This window comes from Eutrigla gurnardus, assembly GCF_963514095.1.
Source record: "Eutrigla gurnardus genome assembly, chromosome: 13".
In the NCBI taxonomy this organism is placed as follows: Eukaryota; Metazoa; Chordata; class Actinopteri; order Perciformes; family Triglidae; genus Eutrigla; species Eutrigla gurnardus.
In genome coordinates, this window is record NC_139936.1 from 6,371,376 (window position 1) to 6,390,760 (window position 19,385).

The window sequence follows — 19,385 nt, forward strand, 5'->3', positions numbered from 1 at the left end:
TGTCACACACATACTAGTCTTTAAGTCAGAAAACGCAGTCGTCACACACACAAGTTGTTTGCTGCCTTGTTCATGCTATGGTTTATACGGTGTAGGCAAGTGGGTCTAATAAATGTCCCACAGTGTCAAGTTACCAGGCAGCCAGGGTTCTTTGGCTACTCACCAGACATGGAGCTGTAAATCAGAGGGAGTCAGCAGATTACTGAAGCATGGCGCGTGGTTACAGGCTGGCTGCAGGTGTGACTTCTCAAACCCGAGAGACGGAGGGGAAGAGAAATGGAAGAAAAACCAGAGCAGAACTGAGAGTGTAGGTGGTAGATATGGCCACTTCCCTCAACTCTCCAGGTGCACGATAGTGTAGTTGGGAGAAAACACGGTCCCCCATTTATATTCATATACTAATAAGTGTATACTGTATATGGGATGCATACATATGGTATATATTCTCCAAGTGATCAGAACAAGGGCCTCTTCAAAACATGTCCGCTCTTTGGTTTATATTGTTTTTCCCCAATTGATTAGGATGCACAGTCTATATGTGTGTTTTTCCTGTGTGCTGTTTGTGTGTGTGTGTGTGTGTGTGTGTGTGTCTGTGAACAAGTCCCAGAGGGTACATCCTGCACTGTGTTGCACACCGTTTCATCCCTCATTGTATGTGACTCAAACACCGCCGTTCCCGTCCGTGTTTATGCATCCCTCCCTCTTGATCGAAACAAACACAGCCTCATTAGACGTAAACACACTCCCACAAAAAACACACGCGTGCATACATGGAAACATACAAGCAGGATACATAATGAACACGGAGCCTTGGAGGAGGACGACATCCTGCTCTTTCTGGGTTTAGAAGGTGAGGTTCGTTACAAACCTCTTTTCCCAGCTGGAATTAAAAGCACCTAGTAGAATTACACCCTCCAATTGTTAAAAAGTGAATGGACGGTGCTTGTAGAGTGTGTTTGTATCGCGATGGATGTTAATGTTCAATGCACCGGGTTCACTCTGACACTCACTGCATCTGCTCGTATTTTATAGATTTGCAAGTATACAGGCAGCTGGTGTTTTTCTTAACTTTATCTGAGACAAGGAGAAGTAAAATAAATAAATAAATCTACACCAGTCTCCAAGAACCCACTGGGTATAAGGAACGGGTGGGGGGGAGTTTGAAGAGACTGTAAAGGTGAACAGGTGAAAGAGAAAAGCAGACGAGTGTAGCTTTGCCTGCCACCTCTCCGCCCTTCATTGCTACCCCCATCCCTGCATCACCTCGCCTCGGGGGGTTGAACAACTGCTCTTGAAGGGGGGGCAAGTGTTCTCTCTGTTCTTTCTCAGTGCCTCCGGGTGTACTACCGACTCTCACTACCCTGGCGATCTCCTGCCGCCTCACACTCTCAGACTTTCACACACACGGAAACACAAACACACGTACGAGCACACAAGCGCTGCGCAGCATCTGAACCCTCTTCACTCTCTGCTCCCTCTCATCTTCCTATGTGGGGCTCTTTGTAGCTGCTGTGCCTGAGCTTGGTGAGGAGAACAGGGAGAACAAAAGCACGGGAGGGAAAAAAAAAGAAGGATGGAGAAAAGAGGACTGAGGTTGTGGTGGATGAAGAGGAGAAGGGAGGGGATGAATGAGAGAGAGCTCGAATGAGGGAAGGAGATAATGTTCCCATTGCAATGGGGAGTGTCGCCTGTTGTTGCTTGCAGAACATGGGTCGGCGAGCGTTTGTGTGCCACAGCTTGATTTGGGGGTTGTCCCCAGCTGCGCATGTAGACAGCAGTACGGAGACATGGCAGAGACTCTAATTAGACGGGCCTAAGTGTTCTGAACTGAGGGAGAAGCCTGGAGCGTGGCAAACGCTGCTCAGCCCCCCTGCAAACAGAGCGGGAGGAGACCCCCAGCAGTAATTACAACGTTTCACAAACCAAGCAAGACACCTCCAGGAAGTTTTCAATCAGAAAAATCCTCTTCAACTCACTGGGGAGCTGAAGAGGAGTTGCATTTCATTAGCCCTCACCATAGGGCCCTTTTTAAAGAAGGGGGGATAAAGCTTTGACTGGGGGAGGTCATCCTGTTGCGTCTGCTGTAATGGCATACCGTCAACTCTGATTCAGCATTGTTTGCAAAAATAAGTTTCCAGGGAAAACTACGACCTCAATAAGGATTATATAAAACCATTCCAATACTGATAATGGATATAAATATGCAACATGCTTTTCAAGATACAAATACATACTCAAATCTCACCAATCATCCCTGAGTGCTGAGAACATTAAAGCTATTTGAGAAGATGTAAGCTGCAGGATGGGTCAACTTCCCTGCCTGTCCAGAAAGTGTGGCAAGTTAGTCAAATTAAACTATGCGAATGGATTTTGGTGCCATGGACGCAACATGATTTTGTATGACTGACTGTTCTTTTGATATGGTATCTGCTGGAGCCATTGTCCCAGCTTGGGGCTTACAGCTCCAAGTGCTCCGATCACCGCTGGAACCACTAGAACCAATGGTGCCTTGACCACATCTTTTCTAGGTCCGGTTGGTTCACCATCACCAGTTTATCAGCGCAGGTCTGGAAGTCCCTAAGGATCTTACTTTGATCCTTCTCAACCACCTTTGGAGGTGTCTTCCATTTTGACCTTGGGACTTCCAGCCCTTACTCAACACAGATGTTCCTGTACACTACCAGTCACTTGGTTATGATGCTTAATGTACACTGTACCTGCCTATATCTTACACCCTGCAGTTATGTGCTGGATTGTCTCAGGGGAATCTTTTCACAGCATGCAACTGGGGTCCTGTCTGATGTGGTAGACGCCGGCCTCTATTGATCTTGTGCTCAGCGCCTGCCCTGCTGTCATGATTAGTGCCTCTGTGCTGTCCTTTAGACCATCCTTTTCTAGCCATTGGTGTGTTTTCTCCTGTTAGCCACTTCTGTTTGTCAGTGGTTCATGCTACGCAAGGGCTTGTCCTTCCATGATGGTTCCCCCATCCTCATCATCTGGTTTCTGATGGCTGAGTTATTCACTTAACAAGTCATCACTTACGGGCCAGCTTCCTGATGTACTCCAGAATGTTTTTGTTTCATCCTGGATAGTGGATCTGCTGCTTACAAGTCATTGGCCTCTTTCTGCTTAGTGTACATTCTCAGAGGGCTGGACTTGGGGTGAAACCCTCCATGCATGGTGAGGACCTTTCTCTTCCTTTTGGCCAGGTTATTATACCAGCGGGGTATCTGATGACCATTGGTGCATATGTGTTGATGGATGTGATCTTGTTCTTTCCATTCAGCAGACTTTTCAGGACTTGCCTTACTCTATGTAGGTATTTGGTTGTGGCTGACTCTCTTGCAACCTCGCAATGGTTTCCATTTGCTTGCAGAACTCCAAGGTGTTTGTAGCAGTCCTTTTCAGTGATCATCTTGTTTTCCCAGTATTTTTCAGTATCAGCACTGGATGAGTCTGTTGTCATTCTATTACCCTACCACTGGGAGTACACCAATTTCATGAGGGCAGAGTAATCATCAGTTGGACGCTGAACTACGGCAGTGCTAACTACGGCAACAGTGCGGACAGTGTTGGGGAACCAGAGAGCAGCCGTTACGCTTCTGTGATTACGCTTCCCTGACCCACGGTGGCGTCTCTCTCTCTCTCCCACTCTGACTCCTTCCTCCAGCCCTGCTAAGGAATGTGATACAGAGGTGTTGCATTTCTGTTTGTGTGGGTGTCTGTCAGAGCTTCATTAATGCTTTGTTTATCGGATATTGGACCAAAATGTTGTGGGATAATGCATTTGGCTATGGTGGAGGTCTGCGCTGTCTGAATAATCTTCTAGTGTTTATTTAAAGCATTTACAGACTCGTTACAGACCCGAGATATATGCGCTATTATTTTATTCACAGTGTGATTGGTGCAAGGATATCATTCAAAGTGTGTTTATATTAGTCTACTCACTGTAACATCATGGTACAGCCCCTGGGTTTCAGGTTTAGTGCAGTGTCCGTTTCTATCATATTGGAATGCAAGTATTGCGAACCTCAGACTATAAGAGCTTTGGACATGACACATATCAAGATACTACCCAAGAAAAGTTAGGACTGACGAGAATCACTTATAGACTTACCACAGCTACCTCATATTTGGAGCTTTAATCACAAAAGTAAATTTCTTAGCCAAACTTTCAACTTGGGAAGCCAGACGATCTTACACCTTGGTATTTAGACAAAACATCTTAATGGCTTAATCTGCATTATATAGGTGATGGGTCACAAATGATTGTTCAGGGTCAAATATCAGACTGCACACTTATAAACACAACGGTAGGATGATGTTTTTGAACTGAAGCCAGTGCATCACTGCTGTGTGCTTGTAGTGTGCGTGTTGTAAAGAAGAGGTGTGAAGGAACACTCACCTGTCTAAAGCCAGAATAATGCCAAACCCTGCATGCCTCACACATGCATACACTGATGCTATACATAATGTGTCATGTGTCACGGAAACAGATGTGCAAGGAACAACGCTGCATCAATTATCCCTACAAGTTCACTCAGTAAATTAGAAAGGGATAAGTGTGTCGTACTTATTTTTCTAGCATGTCTATCTTGTTCACTCTTTGGTTTTTTTGGCATGGGTACTGGCAGTTGTCATGGAGAGCATGTAAAATCATCTGTGCAGGTACAAAATGTCTAATCTTTGCTTTTCCTGTTGGGATTATCCCAGGATGCTGTGGTACGGCTGTCACAAAGTATTAGGGAGGGAAAAAGAGGAACAGAAGCAATATGGGACACCTACAACTTTAACGCCAGACCAAATTTGCATACTCTTATATGTATATATATTTATATGTATGTATATTGTATGTATGTTGTGTGTATGTATGTATATGCATGTAGTGTATGTGTGTATATCACTCATGGTTATATATTCTTGCATTCATAATTCTTCTTAAATACATTAAAATCATGTGCTTCTATGATAAATGCTCTCTTCGATGCATTTTTCTGTATATTATTTATCGGAAACATGAATTTTATATTAGCTTTATCTGCTCTTCCTCACTAAACCCACATGCTTTGACTTTACCGCCGAGATGGTAATTACAAAATACTAAATAGACTTGAACCGTATCAAAAATTAATTAATATCAAATTTATTTGGGTTATCCATTGCTAAAACACATGGTTTTTGCATGCTAATGCCACATATTTTGATGCATTCCTGCAATTCAATTACTTGGGAATATCATTAAAGGCAACAAAATTACAGTTTAATTTGTGAGGACTATTTAAGTCGCTGCAGAGCTACAGAATCCCCTTCCTCTATAAGTGGATTAATTAATTTGAATCAATAAAGTCTCTTAGTCGGGTTGCACTGCTCCCCCAAAATAAAACTAACTCCACACAAAGCCTTATCAGCTGCAGCGTCCAAGGTCCAAGCCATTACTTTTCAGCTCAAGAAGGAAGTTTTTCTGAGACAATTACCAGCAGATGATTTCCGCTTCGTATTTTGCTCTTTCAGTTTTTGGATCCGTGCAGGATGCTAATTTTTTGTGCTCTTGTTTTTGCTGCATCTTTTGTTTTGTGATATCGCTTTAATGCCAGCAAGATGAAGTCCGTACGTGCAGAGCTCTTTGTATTTGGTTAACATTTAGTGTGCACATTTAATATCAATATACTTTACAACTAGAGCTTTAACAATCCTCTTCATAATTGTACAAAGAAATGCATCCCAACATGTATGTTTAGATGTCAGTCATCATCCCAGAATTACCTAATTATCCACAATATAAAGGACCAAAATCACACAGTACTCTAATATCTCCATGCTGTTCAGTGCAGGTTATGTAAACAATCTGGAGACAATAGTGAAACATTCAGTGTTTTGATTGGATGGGAAATAAAACTTGATTTTGCTACTGAATTGAATTGCAAGTCAACCTTAAGGATTTAAAAAGAAAACACTCACCACTTGACAGGTTTAGTGCTGAACAGCAGGAGACTGAGAAGCTTGATGAGTCGCTATGACTACCCTGCAACGTAAAATGCATGTAAAGCACAATATTCTGCCTCCACACGTCAGAGTTAAACATTGTTTTTGCTGTTTTGGTGTCATTTGTTATTATTAGAAACGCATAAAAGTGCCACGCGTAAAACGTCTCCATTGGATTACGTCCCATTTCGGTTCGCTCATGTTCATGGTGCTTTCAGTTCCTGCTTTCAATTAAGGATTTAGAGCAGCTGTCTTTGAACATAAAGATTATATTGTGTGATTCGTGTCGACTTTCACTCCTGGTTTCTTAGAGGAAAGGTCGGTTTAGTTGTGATACTTGCTGGAGAGTGAAAATAGTGTTGACAGTTGACTCTTATTCATAGCAGGTTAGAGGGTGTTTTGAACATTTGAGAACTAAATCTTCATCACACAGTTTTACATTACCGTTACCATAACGGTATATACATAGTATGGATGTATTAGTGCCGGTGTTATGTCTAACCCCCACACACACACACACACACACCTCTCACTCCTCCCTTCAGCCGTGGTGAGGAATCTGATGCAGAGGTGTTGCATTTCTGTTTGTGTAAGTGTCTGTCAGAAGTCCAGCTCGGAAAATGTGAACAGCTACACTTGTCCTCAAACAGAAAGCTGTTCAACGCGGAAAGCTTATGACAGGAAGCATTACTTATCACTTAACCCGAGCCTGCGTGTGGACGGGGATCTGAGGACAGCAGTTCTGTGAAGTAAAATGTCAGCGTTGACGAGGGTGAGATCAATGAAGTCGTATGCTGCTCATTCTACGATATGAAACTGCGAGTGAAATATGAGGAATGACACTAAATATAACACGGAGTGTTGGTTTAAACCACTCTAAACAGATGGTTACAAAAGGACTGTTTTCTGATGAGGCGACCATGCGTTTGCCTTATTAAATTGTCACATCTGTGTTGTAAAGCTGCAGCCAAACATGCTCCTTGGAATCTAATCAAACTCCGAAGGGAATGGAGTTCAGAGGGAGAGAATGAAAGACAAAGGAATATCAGTGGATGTCCTCCACTTTCAGAAAGGTACACAGACCCCCGCTGGATGCAAGAGAAGAAATAAACATGTTTTCAAGAGGCAGATATTAATTTTAAGTTGCCGGTTGCTGTAGTTACAGTGGCTGTCTGATTTTTGGCAAATCAGCCAAATTTGTTAGAATAATAAAAAAAACCATTCAAACACAGATTCTTTGCACAATATGAATTATACCATGGCAGGGTATAAAATGCAATTATGAACGGTGAATTTATTTTGACATGTTTGACAGGACAGATGAATGTAGATGGCAGTTGTACATGTTTGAATACGAGGTGTTCAACTTTGCTCTGTTTTTGCTAAAAGTTAATCACTAAAGACTGTTTTATGATTAATTTGTCAGGTTATGTTCATTGTTATATGTCATATTTTTATGGATATATAGATAAAGCACTATATATGTGCATCCTTCTCTCTCTTGCCTGTGTAGGAAATGTAAGCAGTGAGTAGTAATTAAGTCTTTAAATCGGTCATAATGAAACCGTCACCTGCTGTGTGTCATCATACCGTTTGTAAATCCCAATACAAGAGCCTGTGATCAAACATTGCAACCACGGTAACCGTTTAAAGTGGAGATGTGATCTCTTCTTACCAGGGCTGTACAGCATAGTTGGAATCTCTGAAGCTTCATAATGTTGGCATTTAAATGATTATTAATTATTAACTTACAGAGACATTGCCGCAATGGTCCACTGGCTTCCATCCTCTTCTTTCCCTCTCTCTCCCAACACACACAGCGGGCGAGGCAGAGCTCTCGTCTCTGTAATTATCTTGGTCCTTTGTCCAAAACTCGATTTAAAACCACCGAAAACCGTTACGCTCCCACACATACTTGCAACAGGGCAGACAGCAATTTACCGGCACCCTATATTACGTTTATATAAACACAATAACATGCAATCAGACGTATGCTAGCATGTCGTTACCGTCTTTGATACGCGACAACAATGTGGTGGAAGAAAAAGAGAGCGAGAGACTGAATGTGGCGCAAAATTCACAACACGTGTTCCATAATTGAGTATTGTCGCGTTGTCGTGGACATGTGAAGAACGTCGCTGCGGCCAACCAACATCATGTCGAACAATGCATCTTGTGATATTACTCGTCTAGTCCAGATATATATGCGTGTTATATTACAGAAAGTGTTTCCCATCTGAATGAGTTTCCTGTAATTCTCCGTTCACACGTTCAGAGCCGGTGAATGTGTTTTAATGTGCCGGCCTTGGCTCTGGCTCACCGTGAGAGCTGATAGATTGCATCAGGTGTTTGATTCAAAACCGACGACACATGTTCCATTTTAACAGATCTCTTAGATCTATTCTAATGAGTCAGAAACCATATGCCATTGTGTTTAATTTGCCAGCAGAACTGAAGCATCACATTTGTTCATAATAAAGCTGCATTTACTAATCAGCCTCTGTGTATATGCGTCTGTGTTTGACCAGTCTTTGCAAATTACTGTGGCGGTGATTACCACTGGTCTCTCATTTCTGTCGCTGGAGAAGCATTTAAAATGTTATTTACATTGTCACTGCCAGGCAATCACACACTGATTACATTTTCCTTCCTCCTAATGATGCTTCTGGAAGTTTAACTTTTTGCAGGTAACTATATAAGTCATTTGTGTGATCTTTGCTGTGAATATACACTCAACACTTTTTGTAAATTTCTAGTAAAACTAAAAGTGCGAAAGAGAGCAAACGTGGCTATAACGTATCTAGTCGTGCTGTGTCTTTTTGTAATTGATTTTAGGTCCAGAAATAAAAGCTAGAAAGCAGGGGTCGTCCTGGACCATTCACTGTCCTTTTAGCTGCATTTTTTTCAGTTTGGAGAGTGGTGGGCAGTTGGGCACTTTAACCTAAAATACTAATGGGTGACGACTCAGGGTTATACTGGCACTCCACATCCATCTACTCAGAACGGCACTACCAGAAACAACGCTCAACCAAGAGCTGCCCTTTGAAAAGCTTTTACCCCTCGGAAGCTCCACACAAAGCCCGGCTGCCAGATCTGAACTTGTGTAAAGGCATAAAATCAATAAGAGTAAGAGTTGGAATCGTTAGTTAACTTGTGTAATGCTAACACACCTAATAAGAAATGAAAGTTTTCTCTTTCTGTTCTGCTGTTTTTCATCCCGAGCCTTGCAGAAAGCAAGCTTGTGCTGCTGCTTTTGCTTTTTATTGTCCAAAGAAGTACATGGTTGTCAACAGACAGAAAGCAACCACCAGTACTTCCAATAATGATAGTGAAAATCCAGCCGGATGTGACCATAATCCAGCAGCAGTGCCAGGGCATATGGAAGACGGAGAGACATGTCTCTCCATCTTGGTGGATCCATCTGTCATTCTTTGGCGGTGCTTTGCTGCTTTCTCTGGCACATTTGACAGCCTCACGCCCCGGCTAGATTAGAAAATTATACAAATGTAAGGGTGGAAAGGTGTAATTGAAGATGGCAAAAGGGCTGATTGGGAGACATTTAAATGATTATTCTCCAGTGTTCAACATGGAGGGCGTGTACATGTAGCACGGGCCACAGAGAGAAACACTTTGAAATGATTACTGCTCCTGACAGGTGGATGACAAGTCTCCCTCTCTCTCTTTCTTTCTACAAACCTGTGCATGTGAAGCGTGTGTGTGTGTGTGTGTACTCGCCGTGCATGGGCCTGTGTGTGCTCCATGTAAATGTGTGTCTTTGCAGGCTGTGTGAACGGGCTTGTGATATGGCTGGCGGGCATGCATATAAGCCCTGCAGTGTTCTTTACTCAAAGCCACCACAAAGCAGAGAGGATTTACATCAGACAGATTAGAGCTCTGCCACCATGACAGCATCTAATGGAAGAAACAAGACACCTTTTAATGAAGACGCTAATTTAAGAAATATCTCACTCCGCTCTGAAATATAAATATGAATCAGATGAAGATGCAACAGTGGAGGGAAGACATGGCGTGACACCGGGGTGTCCCACCTGATTTAGATGTATTCAGCATTGCATTTATATCTAATGATGTCCCTTCAAGCAAAGTCTGGGTTTTTTTCCTTTTCAAATTATTACTTATCTTTGGAACATTTTAGTAAGTTTATCGTCATGATGAATTAAAGTATCTAGCAGCACATAACTAAGGGAATGTAGTGTTATTGAACAATTAATACATTCATCAAAGGTTTTATTCGTGTGTGCAGATAGGTTCCTACATGTCTGCCGTTTTCTGAGAAAATACACAAAATCACAGTTTCCACTTTTCAGCAGATACCACAACACCACAACAATAAAGGCCATTTTTTCCTTGTTTTTCTCCTTACCCCATTCTAGTGAATATGGGTGTATACTACACATGGAGTATCAACAATTGTATCAGAATAATTTTCTGTTTTTCTTAACAAACGATGACTTCCGCTCCATTGCATGCGTGGCAGTCATACAATCAGCCACAATGAAACGACTGACATATCACTTTTTCCTCACACACAGTCAGGAGTTTTCTATCTATGTGGTCTGCATCAGAGTTGTGTCCTGTCATGTTAAATGCAGTTGACAGAAGAGCCAGGCAACACCCTAAACCTCTAGCCTGAGACTTTGTTTTCCCTGGGCACAAAAGCACTGTACTCCCTCAGGCGTTGGTCTGCTGTGAGCTGTGGCTCTTTCACCATACTCTCTCATCTCAAACATTTAACATAAGGTAGTGTTACGCCCGGAAACGCACCCAGATTAACTTTTGGCTGTGAATTTCAGCAAGAGAATACCTTCAGCCAATCAGCAAACAGAATCCTGCCACTCTTGTGGCATGTTGACCTTTTACTACAAAGGATTTCTTCCCACCTGAAACGCATGGACATCCCTGCCGTGGAAAAATGTAATTATTGCAGCGAGCTGCACTTCGCCTGGTGGCCTGCCTGGTATGTTTCCGGCGTTTCACCTCTGTGTCATCATAATCTACAAAAGGTGAAGCCAAGTACGGATAAACCTCAGCCATCATACACGTTCAGCCAGACATTACAGCACACACTGCAAATACAGGCGATAGCTTCTTTTCAAATTCACAATACTAATAATGGAATTTGCGATGAATTGACATTTTATGATATTTCATTGTGATTTAACATTACCATGTCGAATCGGACACTAAGAAATGACATCTGGAAATGGCTACTACAGTTTTGAATGGTTTACCAAACCTACCAAGAGCAGAACAGTCTTTATACTGTATGTCACCTCAACACATTTACAAGCTCAACATTTCTTCTATTCAGACTGAGGTGCAGATTGTCTTTAACATTCTTTACCCCAAGTTTGAATTGGCTCCAAGAGACCTTAACCTGACCCGCCAGATGGTTTGTTACACAGGACCATCTGAGAAGCCGCCATTGGAAACGGTTTGGAAAAGGGCATGTACTTTAAAAAAAAAAATACTTGGCAGGTAATTGGATGAACCATCTGTCAATAAAATTCTTGCCGAAGTCAGTCAGGAGAAGAGCGAAAGCATCTTTTCCGTTTAGAAAAGCCATTTTTTGTCGTCATCACACATACGCACACCTAAGCCACGCCCCTAAATTTACATTGAGGTCCAAAGCGACTTACAATAAGTACATTTGTCGAAAGAAAGAAACCACAACATATCATTGCCGATAAAGAGCGAAGAAATAGAAACAAGTGTTAGGTCCTCATCTGAGTAAAGTAGTAGCTGTTCAGCAAGGATACCTTAAGTGCAATGCTATCAAAGTACTATAGGCTACTATAGGCAGTAGCGCCTCACATTGATTCCGTGCACTGGCTTGCCGAACACAGATGCATTACATACTTATAATTTGGAACAAGATTTCCGTGTGACATGTGAGCCCAAAAAGCCAGTTGCCCTGCAAGAAAAAAAGGGACCTAGGGTCCCCAAACATCATAACAAAACCACTAAGACCTCTGAAATCTCATCTGTGAGATTTGCTAACGATAGCAGCAACATTTCCCCCCAAAATATTGGAGAAGACGACACGAACCTGAGCTGTTGAACGTGATAAATGAATCTAGCTTTGGTGCTTTATTAACTGAACCCACATTGAAGATAAATTGAGAATGAGCCATCAAAGTGATATATCACTTGCAAAATGAAAAAAACAACACGGAAATAATAGGTTGGAAAACATGAAAGTGTGAACTTCCTGCAAAGTGTATAATGAGGAGAAATGAAGGGAGCGAATTCCCTCCCCTTAGAGGGTGTCAATAACTCACAGGCGTCTCCAATGGTTTACGTTCTCCAGCACATCCAAATGATGCTTCTCTTCATTATATTCATTTTTCCACAAGCATTTTATAGGTTAATACATAGGTTAAACACATTTGAAATATGTGAAAATGAATGATTGACAGAAAAAATGTGTTATTGTTGTCTATTAGTAAGTGTAATCTCCCTTTACATACGACTCACCATCCTGCTTGAAACGCAAACAGATTCATTTAAAATAATTAAATGTTCCATCTTCACGGTTCTTCACATGTTCAGCAAAGTTTGGATCAACATTAGACACAAAAGTAATGTGAATATATACTGCTAAATGATTTCTCGGACTCTGCTGTGTTAACTTACTTTTCAATATCCTGGAGCGCGTGTTTACATTAATTATGTATAATACAAACATGCTCTATATGGTTATGTATTAACATGACAAGCATAGCTGGTTATAGTATAGTATGCAATGACTCAATAAGCTGAGGATCACTTCTTTATGTATCGAGGCTAAATATACACTTACTTTGAACAATATACTAATAGGCAATTTCTTGCATGGCATACGTTCAAAGGGAGTCTGGATCACACTGAGTTAATATATCATTATTGAACATGGCACAGTTTGTAGTTTCGGCGGGTTCAAATGGTGTCACGAGTTGATCATTGTCTCATTGTCTTTCAAGTCAAAACATTTGCCACGGAGGTTTACTCAGGGGTGAAAACACTCGGAGGGAAGCTGAGAGTTAAAGCACTGACGTTCTGTTGAATGTTGTAGTTGCACTCTATCCAACGTTGGTGATTACATCTCAAAGCGGGAACATTAATCAAGCGTTCATTGTGGATGTTGTGAGTTCGGATCCAATCTACTTGTGAAAGCTTATGTGGCTAATCCAGAAGTCACCCTATGTTTGCCCTTTTTTCACTCTTCTGACGTTTCCGAACGTTTAAAAATGGCCGTCACTTTAAAGACGGTGCCCGAGGCCATCGTATGTATTACAGTGTACGAAGGAGAGACGAGTGGGAAGCTGCTGCTGCTACTCATGGTCCTCTTATGAGTTTCGAAAGTACCATATTATACGCGATTAATTATTTTTATTAGAGTTCTACACAGCAAAATATGTCGTAAAATTGGCTGAATTTATTTCCCATTTAATTAAAGACGATGCACAGCGTGTGATTTATATTCTGTAGTCACGGGACTCGCATTTATTTCCTGTACAACTGTCCTTTAGGAAAAATGTCAGAGCAGACTTACATAAGGAACAGTGTGGGATAAAGAGTTAGCCATGGCACCAGTCATAATCCACCCTTCAAAAGAGCCAGATGGAGAGGGTAAAGTTTCAGTCAAAATATTGTTTTTGGATTGAGGTGTGGACTTGCTCTCTCTCTCTCTAGCGCTCTCTCAATCTCTCTGTGTCCTTGTCGCTCTCAATCTTACTCTCTTGTACTCTCCAGCTCTCTTTTCAAACCCTCATCCCGCTGTGTTTTATCAGATCCTGTCACAGGGGGCTGCTTATAAAACCAACAGAGCTCATCAAGACGGAGCTCCAGAGGACCGGTTCGGTCAACTCTCGTTAATCTTCCGCGGTCCCGGGTTGGGTTGAGACCTCGGCTGGTATTTACCAAGCGTATCACGTTCTGGGTGCTGATTTGAAGTCAGCACTTGGAATCATTTTCATTGAGAGTGATTCGTGATGAAAACGATGGTTAAAGGGGTCCCGAGCAGTGGGTCTGGATCAGCAGTCTTACCCCGAGACGCTCGATAAACATACAGCCCCTGGGTTTGTGTCTGGGCTGGTGGGGCTGCGGGCCAGAAAGGTATGTGCTTAGTGGTGATTGTGCGCCGTGGCCTCCCCTCATTCTCCGAGGCCGAACACACACAGAGCGACCTTGTGTGGAGCGGAGGGCTGGGCAGACACGCTGAAGTCAGCTCACGCCATGCAGTGCTTTGTCGGCAAAAGAAGAAATTACCCTTCTGGATTACGCGTGAATATTCACCAAAAAGAAGCTTTTACTGCATTATTATTATTATAAAAATACATACACGTAATCTTACAAGTGATGCTCGTAATCATCTGACTGCAGGGCTGCTCCGCACTACTGTAGAGTTGTTAGAGAAGCACTCATAAATCCACCCAGAGTTACATAAACCTGTCAGTGGGTTCATTACAATAATTACTTTAATTTTCTGTTGATGATTTAATGATAAAGCAACAGGAAGAAAAAAAAAAAAGGGAGGAGAAAATAAAGAGCAAGTGAAAGGAGTTTTCAGAGGAGACGCCGTGCCACGTTTCCTGTTGAGCGCCTGTCACCTTTCGGCTGACAGAACGCTTTGTGTTTCACCGTTGGCGTTGCCCGCGGTGTTGTGAGCCACGGACAGGCGGCCTCAACCCTTCGGGACTCGCACTAATACGCCCAAGAACACACGTATGTGCACTAATGAGTGAATTCCTTACTTGAACGTAGACGACACAAAATCCTTACGCCCGGACCGTGGTGGACCGGCGAGTCCTCGTTTTGATACGGGATACTCTTAAAGTTCACCGACCGTGCTGCACCCTCGCCGGTTCTTGTGGTCGCCAGTGTGTCACAGACTACGATGCCTTTACGCTGTGTTTTCTCCCTCTTGACCCTGCCACACTTATAAAAAGACAAACAGGCTTTAGTCCTCTGCCTCTTTACATAGTCCCTCCACAAGCCCCTTTAAAACGGAGACGGAGCTAAAAATGGTGTCTCACCAGGCCCCCTCTGGCAAGGCAGTGTATTCAGAGGAAGTCTTTAATCAAAATACACAAGCCAATAAAAATGAACGCGGCACAGTGTGTGTGTGTGTGTGTGTGTGTGTGTGTGTGTGTGTGTGTGTGTGTGTGTGTGTGTGTGTGTGTGTGTGTGTGTGTGTGTGTGTGTGTGTGTGTGTGGCTCTGGTATTATTTAGGCTCTGTTGTATAAAAAAGCAATATGTGAGCTTTGTGGGATCACGTCACCGTATCAAAGCTTTGATCAAGACTCTGAAACCCTCCCTCATCTGGGGATGTCATAATTAAATTAACTCCCACCAACATCCATCAACCACTCCCCACCCAGAGAGATCACTGGATTCCTGTCCATGAGGTCATCACAAATACCAGACACCGATCCCTGGATGTATAGGAGCGCAGGTAGTCACGGGCGACAGACATTTCCCAAAATAAACCGATTAGTTGATTACCTGTGCCCAGAAACATGTAAACAATACAACCGGATCGATACAAAATATATTTCACCGTCAGAAGAGTGTGAATGCCGATCATCAAGGGAACACCACTGTTTTATCCCCTCTCACGTGTTTTCCTTTATTTCGATGCATTCTGGGAAAATACCAATCTATATTCGACTCATCTTTCCGTTTTATCATCAATCTCGGAATTCGCAAATTGGTTGATTTAAGAGGGGGTACGTGAAACACTAATTTGGGTGTGTGATTCAGCGTCATTATTATTGCATTTTTGGCATCAGGTAAGACCCTGACTGGAAAATACTTGATAAAAATACAATTACCCCTATGCCACCCCCACAGCACCATAATGTGGAAGCAGTCACAGAGGATATTGCGATTTAAGCTCGTTGGTACCTACATTCTCCTGAATGTATCATTTAGAAGGAGAAATGAGTTACAGTCAGGAAGCCAGCGGCTTAGGGAAACTCAACTTTTCTCTTGGATGGAGATGTATGATTTTTATCGGGGTATTAATGAAGAACTGACATTTCCTGGGCATTGTGGTTCTTTGAAAGAACAAGACTGTAGGCGGATTTTAGTCATAGATATACTTACTAAAATTAGCTTATAATTGCTAAATTATAGGTGTATACCACTGCACCTGGTATTTTGACATTTGACAAGATGCTATCAATGCCGGCTAATCTCTTCCGCTGGGTAATTTATTTATGATTCACGTAGATTACGCTGATGCTGGTTATGAAAGGCGTAATGGTATTTGTACAGCAATGTTAATTTCATGTGTTTTGGAGCTGTGATAGGTCATCAAATTAAAGGAATAATAACCTTTTAAATGAGCTCTTAATCTGGGATCACGTCAGGTCTTAGAGATCATGTAGGATGGTGTCTTAAAGGAAAGTTAAAGGAAGTTGTTAGTTTGTGCCACGTATGGATATGTTTTTATGGTCCCTGTTTTAAAAGAAGAATGTCGTCCGTACAGTTGCAAGTTGTGAATGTGTGAAGGGGGTAAAAAAAAAGGGGAGAGGGGTCTTTTTTTGCAACTGTGAAGATGGCAGCATTCTTGGGGGGGCAATAAGCCAGGGCATATATGCCAGTGCTGACAAAGGTGTGTGTGTGTGTGTGTGTGTGTGTGTGTGTGTGTGTGTGTGTGTGTGTGTGTGTGTGTGTGTGTGTGTGTGTGTGTGTGTGTGTGTGTGTGTGTGTGACTGAGCGGAGTGGGTGTCACTGATCCCTCAGAAGGCTAAATTTACCCCGGAGTGATGGGGGCAGGTGGACTCAGCTGGGACAGTGGGGTAGGGGGGGGGGGGGGGGGGGGGGTCGGGGGGGTTGGTTGGAAGGAATCGGACCCGGTTTCAGTTCAGTCAGTGATCGGGGGCAAACGCACAACCCAAATCAGGGGTTTCTATTCAAAGCCAGCTGGTCTGGCTTTATCACATGCAGGACATTTATTTTAGGCAATTTGTTATTTTTGTTGTTTTCTTTTAGTCAACTATCTTTTTTAAACTTTTGAACCGTTTGATTGAGCTGGGCCTTAACTGGTGCTGCGGGGTGTAACTTCCTGGGGAAGCAGAGCAACGGCACGGGTGAGTTTTCACAGTCCACCTATTCCCTTCCTTTCCCCCCCCCCCGCCTCCTCTCTGGATCTCATTCCGTCAGTGGAAAACCCGTCTCGGCACAGTGGGTCATGACATGTTTAACAGATTAAGCTATAATTTTGATATTTGAACTGCTCAATTTGAACCGATCCCAAATGTGTTTGGAAGTGCCGTCGCCTAATTGTTTCATTACAGCCTCGCTGGATTCACTGAATGTTGCCTTTGTCATGCAAGCCATTACAGATAAGACATTACCAGTACGAACGAGGCTAAAAGACGGACTTAATTGGTGTTTACTTTGAGTTTTTCCTGCTCTTGACAAAGTCGAAAGACACGAGAGAAGCAGAAGGAGGAGTCAGGTCCCAGCTGTTGCCAATCACCTCCGCGGCGTACTTGGGGAATCACTTATCGAGGCTCCTGAAAACTCTGTGTGTTTAAGTTTTAAAAGTCTGCATTTTTTATTTCTTTCAGGCAAGACGAATGGTTTCAGCCGCTAAAGTGGAACTTTATATTGTGTTGTTTCTCTGCTTCTAATTCTTCACAGTCAGTTTAGGTTACTGGTACTTTTAAGGGTAATTGCTTAGAACATCTCATTGCACAATCTGGAGTTATCAGCGAGAAAAGAGCACGGCCTTAACATGCTGTTTGCTTTAGAAATGACTCATTCCCTCAAGGTAGCTACCTAAGTGGCAACTACACACTTCAGTAGCGATATGTGTCACACCGTTCTGTGTTAAAGTAAGACATGTCGGGGGAAACTTTTGCAACAAATGTGACAAAACTTTTTGTCACATTAAAAGAACGGAGAAGCGCTTTCTTCCGAACCGAACGTAGACATTAGAAAAAAAGGTCTCTACTTTAGGGCACTTGTCCCAAAATAACCAAAGGGAATTCCATACTAAAACAAAGGCTTTGTTTGATTTGAATGAGTGGTGAATTACTCTGTTGGACCGTTTCCTTCAACATTATATTCAACTGTAGCTTTTGGATGGAATAAGAGAAGTAATATTGTTTTTGAATTTGATATCCTCGTACTTTAAGTACATTGTTTTTCCGTTTAGGTGTTGCATCCTCAATATTCTCATTATACAATGTACAATTAGAACATTTAACAAATAAAACAAAGGATATGAACAGATTTAAAAGAAAATGCCTCTTGCTATTAACCCAAACAGACAGAACCTGAGAAACTTTGACCCAGTTTACATGGACCGCTCGCTCCTCGCTTATTGGCTTTTCTACCCCTGAATTCCACGGCTTTGATGGTCAGCCGAGTTGAGGAAACGCGTTGTTTTCTCTCTCTGTATGGTGGCGAGCGCTCTTACGCAGTTGCCTCTCTTGCCTTTGAAACTCGTCTCATCCTGTCACCTTCACCTTCACACTCTAGTTTCATTGTTGCTATTCTTAATGCAAGGCATCAATGGCAGGGGGGAGTTTGTTTATCCTCACGTCTGAAACGGGAGATGAAATTGAATTCAAAATAAGGAATAGTCACTCATTCAATTATGCGATATAAACGGGAAAATAAGTAGATTCGTGGTCGCTGCTTGTTTCAGCTTGTTTGGGTTTGTGGGGTGTAATTCCGAGCCCGCTTGCTTTTGGGGGTTTCCACTGTTTTTTGTGGAACTGAATAGGAAGGTTAAGATGCAGCATCAACGTAATTTGCTGTTTGTTTATCCTCTAACAGCCGGTGACAGAAAGCATAGCAGTATAAGTATAGTTTCCATGGTTATTTGGTGGGCACCGCTGATCCAGATCATCATCAAGTAGTGTAGAAAGTGCATTTTATTCTTTAAAAGAAATAATCACTCAGACATATTACACATATGGAAGCGTTTTCAATTGCGATGGCATTAAAGTTTACGTTCGTTCCACTGTGGTGGATTTCAGTAATGGCTTTAGATTTTTTTTTCTTTCTCCTTTTCATTCTCTCCAATTGTCTTTATTATTTCATTTTGGAACATTTCCAGGAGCAGTCCAGCCTCTTGTATGAAAACTCTCTTTCCATTTAACCCCCCTGAGCACTGCCGAGGCCAGAAAACAGTATGACGCTCCGCCGCCACTATACAACGCCTGTACGCCGGGGCTGCCTAAATCTACAAAACACGAGTGCTGGCGCGAGGCAGCTCCTTTGATCTGCAGCTAATCTCAGTTGCCTGCCTCCCCTCTGATCATGTCTGAATAAGAATGAGTCGGGGGGTTGATCCTGGAGGCGCAAAGAGCTTTAGACGCTGCCGAGCGCCGCCGTGTAACGCGGGGCCCGCGTCGATTGGTCGCTAGGCCTCACTATC

General features: G+C 42.7%; 2 protein-coding genes across 5 annotated transcripts in view; one reads left to right on the forward strand and one right to left on the reverse strand.

Annotated features, from left to right (window-relative positions):
• LOC311023251 (ras GTPase-activating protein 1-like) overlaps window positions 1-19,385 on the reverse strand; it is a 389,455-nt gene that overhangs the window by 161,923 nt on the left and 208,147 nt on the right. The gene's annotated exons all lie outside the window — the stretch shown is intronic.
• Window positions 16,876-19,385, forward strand: part of mef2cb (myocyte enhancer factor 2cb) — a 69,949-nt gene continuing 67,439 nt past the window's right edge. For 2 of the 4 annotated variants that reach the window (XM_084024966.1, XM_084024967.1), the window contains exon 1: window positions 16,876-17,082. The gene's annotated coding sequence lies outside the window, so the exon portion shown is untranslated. The remainder of the gene's footprint in view (window positions 17,083-19,385) is intronic. The other 2 variants (XM_084024965.1, XM_084024964.1) reach the window with 2 other exon arrangements.